General features: G+C 56.7%; 1 protein-coding gene across 1 annotated transcript in view; it reads left to right on the top strand.

Annotated features, from left to right (window-relative positions):
• The window catches only part of LOC104498987 (rho GTPase-activating protein 26), a gene marked incomplete at both ends in the record, with an annotated part of 47,769 nt that overhangs the window by 10,526 nt on the left and 32,053 nt on the right, over nucleotides 1-5,190 (top strand). The window lies entirely within an intron of this gene.

Raw genomic sequence — 5,190 nt, 5'->3', positions numbered from 1 at the left:
GCTGCCCGGGGCAGCCGTCCAGCAGCGAACGGCAAACACGGCCCCGCCGAGCAGCCTCGGCATGCAGAACGAGAGCAGACCGTGGGCCTCTGTGCCTCGGCACGGCCAAAAGCGTAGCAGGATACGAAGACAAACTTTGCGGGTAGCGAGAGCAGCCAGGGCTGTCATGGGACAGCCCGTACTGTTTTTGGAGGAGGTGTCCGTGCTTCTGGGCTTGAGTCAAGCTCTGGCAGTCGGAGGAGAGTCCATGCGGGGAGCGGGATGTCCTGTCCCAGCGCAGCCCCACTGCCATGGACTGGTGCTGATTTGAGCAGATCCCCCCCACAAATGCCCGAGAAGGTCTGTGTTTGTCAGAGAAACCTGCCCGTTAAAGCCGGCTGAGGGGTGGATACACGGGGGCTCGTCGGTGGCTGCTGGAAAGTGCGTGCTGGCCTCCGGCAACTTGCCTTTGGAACGCGCAGGGTTTGGAGGTGGGGAAGGCTGCTGTGAGGGTGCTGCTGCGGATTTCAGGTAAAGCGTCTCATTGTGGATTACAGCCAGGGGTCAGCCTAGGGTCAGATCTGCTGGGTAATTCAGGGGGGACGGGTGCAACCTTCTGCTCAAAGCAGGTTACTCGGAGTATTAGCTGGTTGGGTGCTGAAAACGTTTGAGGAACGAGACCGCTCAGACTCCCTGAGCTCCAGCTCTGCTGCTTGACCGTCCTCCTGGAGGACAGTTTCTCCTCGTACCCAGCCTGAACCCCTCCTGTTTCAGTTTACACCTATTGTCTCTTGTCCTCCCGCGATGCACTGTGGTGAGGAGCCTGGCTCTCTTTCTGATGCCTTCCTTGTAGGAAGGGTGCCAGCAGGTCCCCATAAAGATTTTCTTTCTCCAAGCGGAGTAAATCCCAAACGGGACATGTGCTGTATAGCTTGAACCTACGTCAGATGGTCATCGCAGCTCTCTGCCATGTTGGTTTTCCTCCCCGATACAAAATTGTGCTTCTGGGACAAAACCGCTCGGTTCCACCTGCAGACATACCATTCCAAGAAGAGGCGTTGTGGGACATGCAGAGGCAAAAAAGGACGGAATGTGTGTTGAATGCGCAGGAACAGCCTCTGCTCCCTTTTTCTGCCGCGTGTTAAAAAGGGATTCTTGTTTGGGAGAGCCAACCTGCTTCTCCACTGTGGCTCTTGGCCCTGGTGGCTCTGCCCTAGGGCAGCTGTAGTGGGAAGACTTGGGTATAAGGAGTACTAACTGCTCCAGTTCCCGTGTGCAAACTGTCTCGTTCCCTCCCAAATTAACCCCTACCTTGATTCTGGTGGTACCTGGAGACCGGAGAATACTTTTGATTTCTTCAGAAATAAGATGTTCGTTCTTGCTCCTAGTCTGAATCCAGCCTCGTCCTCCTTCAGCCCACTCACCCGCTTCCCACTGCCTCACCTCCACTGAGAACCGGTGCCGCAAGGATGCAAAACCCCGGCACCGGGAGCTGCGGGAGTACAGTCATCTGGCTGCATTTTGACCTGCCGGTGTTACCCGCATCCGGCACAGCGGCAGAGCCGATCTGTTACAGTGGGGGTGCAGAACTGCAGCCAGGAATTTTACATGCTTGCAAGTGCCCTGGAGTAACCAGAGCAGGACTGCCTGGGTTATCCTGTTTCAGAATCTGGTTGGGTGAACTGCTTCCAAAACACACAGGTCTTCGTGCCGCCGCCTGCGTGTTTCTGTCCTTCCCTATCGTGCCCATCAGCTCGGGGTGGTTTGCTCATCCAGCACGCCAAGGATTGCTGCTGTGCCTTCGTGCAATAGCTCATGGCACTTCGATGCTGACGGCATTGAAACGTGGCCTTCCAGGTGTGCTGCGGGAGCCACAGGAATGGGGCCTGGCTGGAACCGGATCCCAGAGGCAGTTCACTGATGAAGAGGGTGCGTTGATGGATGAAGTAGCTCCTTGTCCTCAGTTATCCTCCTGGATCCATTGAAAGTGGAGTTGTTGATCTGTCTCTTTGGGTCCCTACCTTGCCACACCGGGGTGTGGGATGTTACCTACCCCACAGAGATTTCCTTGGGCAAGTGATGGGGATTTTAACCTTGGGACTCCCGGAAACAGCCATTCGGTGCTTTGACTGTATTTCTGTAAGCGAAACAGGCCTGCTGGGCAGGTTGTCTGGTTTTCCTTCGATTTGAATATTCTCCAGTCATTCCACGTGCAAATTCAGGCTGAGGAGAGATGAAAGTGGCCTGGAGTTTGTTTCTTATTCGTAATTAAAAAAACGAAAACCAAATGTATTATATTTTAGTAAGATCCAAACATAGAATGTGGGCAGCATCAGCCAAGACATTTGTCACAACTTGAATTCGTGCTCTATCTCCGCGTGGCAGCAGCCTCCAGATAGCTATCGTCAGGCTGTTAACTCTTACACTTGTTATTAATTTGGCTAAAAACCCCATGTTGACTTTGGGTTTTCTGTTACGTTACAGAGCTGGAAGCGGGAGGGAATGCTCACTCATAGCAGAGCGGTTGCGGTCATTTTTGTTGGGATATTCAGAAGTTTCCAATGGGTTTTCTCCCCTGGTGATGCAGTTTGCAAACGTGTGTGGTGGAGGCCAGAGTGATGCTGGGACTTTGCTGGAGCCGGAGTCAGGGAGAAGAGCTGGGCTGGCTCGCGGCGTGGCCGCGGCAGGCTGCGGGGTCAGGAGAGCTGTGAATTAGGGTGTTTGCTCTGTGGCAAAGGACTGAGCAAGGCAAGCACTTCAGAAAGGTTGGGGCTTTGCTTGCTGAGTCGGCAGCGAGATGCCAGCCCCAGGAGAGCCGTCGCTGACAGCGGATCCTGCTCTTACCTTCCCAGCAGGTTGGTGATCTTAGAAATCGTTGTCACATCAGCAAGGGCAGAGGCGGGGTCCTGGGTTTGAAGTGTTTGGGACATAAAAACGTTTCTCCAGGAAAGCTGGTCTCGCCATGCAGGGGAATGTCGAGGGTGTTAGAGGACAACCCTGTCGAGCTGCATTAGTCCGTGGTCCATGACCTTAGGTGGTGATGCAGAAGTCAACGTTAAAGGTAAATGCCCCAGGCTGTGATTGTGTCAGAGGACGAGGGACACGGTGGGATCTGAGCACTGCTGCCCTGGCACTCACATCACGCTGTGCTTTGCTCGATTGGTTTTGTTTTCTCTTTTTTTGTCCTTTACAGCAATACAAGTCTAAAAACACAGGCAGCATTTTGCATCGGAGTTGGTTTGGTGAGCGCTGTACAGCTGAGTGCACCACGGGCTGGGGACGCGCAGCCGGTCTCAGGCCCTTGCAGGGGAGGGAGGGAGGACTCTGAACTGGAGACGCATCAGCAGTGCCTTCTCCTTTCCTTCTGCGCCCCTTACCCTCCCTTCTGTTCTGTAACATAATCTACAAGTTTGCAAAGGTAGGAACGAAGTACAGAGTCCCTTGGGTACTTCGGGAGGCTCCTGGTCGCTGACTGGAAAGGCAGCGTGGCAGCAGCTGGTGGGTTTTGTCCTGGGACCTCCCAGCGGTCGGCCCTGTTGTACCAGAAGGGCCCGGTTCCTCTGGGCACTTGCATGGCTTAGTCCTCGTGTGCTGAAGCTCCATCCTCTGCAAAGCAAATAAGGTTTCTGCTCCGGTTCTGGAAGGCAATTCCAAGAGCTCACTTCTCTGATGTCCAGAGACCCCCCAGGGTTTCCCACCCACCCAGGCTTAGTTGTGTCTGTTCCTCTACATGAGGCCACTGGGTTTGTGTGGCCATCGAGCCACGTGAAGCTGTGGCTGTGGGGGACAGTGGTAGCCTCTGAACACGTACAAGAACTTGGAGCCTTTCCTGGGTGGTGGGGGGTCTGGTACTGCCCCATTTGCAGGGTGCTGAGCCAGCAGGAGCTTGGGGCGATCAGAGGTATCACAATGGGCGTGAAGGACTCGACTCCCTTTCTGCAGCTGCTCCGAGGCTTTTGGCTGTGACCCGGCTCAGCAGAGCCCAGCTCCTGCTCGGCTCCACAGCTACGAGCGCCACCCTGAGCCACGCTGGGGCTGCGACAGCCACCCTGGCACTGGGTGACCGGGCGATGCTGCACCTCGAGGGTTTGGTGGGGCTCATCGTGCTCGTCCCCCAGCAGCACAAAATGGAGCAGGGCGGTGTGGGTGGAGGCCCTGCGGCCACTCTCCACTAGATGGCAAGCTGAGACCAGCCCGCTCATTGCACTTGTGCCGCAGTGGGGCTCGGCCGCCCACCCTGCACCCCCAGGGCTCTGCGGGGTGCCCGGGGCTGCCCTCGCCCTCCTGCCCCGGGGCGCTGTGGGTGTGGGGGGAGTGATGTGCCCCGCGCAGCCGGGCTGCAGAAAGCGCCCCCTCCCCAGCTCTGTCCCCCAGACTCGGCACAGCCGCTGCCCTCCTCTGCTCCCCTGTCTGCCTGCTGCCGCTCCCCAGATGAGCAGCGGATACCGTTGGGGGCAGATGGTGTTTGGTGACAGTAACCTGAGGGAGGGGAGCGGAGACCTTCAGCGCTGGTGAGACCTCCCGGCTTCTCCCTCCCTCCCCGGCCGTGGGGGTCCTTCCCCAATTCCTGTCCCTCCACAGCTCCAGGCCTGAGGCTGGCCAGTCCCATGGCGACCATGGCCACCAACTCCTGTCACTCTGGTTTGAGCCTGGGGTGTTCTGGGGTCTCTGTGGTGGGTGCTGGGGGCCTCAGAGCTGCCTGCGGTGCAGGTTGGTTAGGTTTAGTGAACACAACAGAAGTGAAATAGCTGGCAGGGCGGCTGCTGATCAGCAGTTCTCCACCCCACCACCGGCTTGGTGACCATGGGGCAGGAGCCATTCCTGTGGTGTCTCCCCTCTTGGGGTCTCCAGCAGTTCTTTCTCAGGGGTGGCCTGGAACCCTTGGACCACACACCGCCGAGGCCAACGGCACTGGGATGATGCCCACCACACCTCCGAAGGTCCCCCCACTGTGGTCTGGTCCTGTCTGACAGCTGGTCAGCAGTGCTGGAGCTCACTCGCCGTTGCTGCTCTGGAAATGCGCTGTTGTGTTTTCATAGCAAACCCCAGCGTAACAACAAAGCCCAGCCTTGCATTCCTGTCCAACACGCAGCACCGTCGCCTCCCGCCTCCTCCTCGGTATTGCTTCTGGGAATTCTTTCTGAAATTGTTTTTCATTTTCCTTGTCTAATTATACAAAATGGTGAGAGATTTATTTCCCAGTGGAAATGA

The sequence above is a fragment of the Buceros rhinoceros genome, unplaced genomic scaffold (genome assembly GCF_000710305.1).
Source record: "Buceros rhinoceros silvestris isolate BGI_N320 unplaced genomic scaffold, ASM71030v1 scaffold15698, whole genome shotgun sequence".
Taxonomy (NCBI): Eukaryota; Metazoa; Chordata; class Aves; order Bucerotiformes; family Bucerotidae; genus Buceros; species Buceros rhinoceros.
The sequence above is the reverse complement of the archived record's forward strand: the minus strand, read 5'-3'. Positions and strand labels throughout refer to the sequence as shown.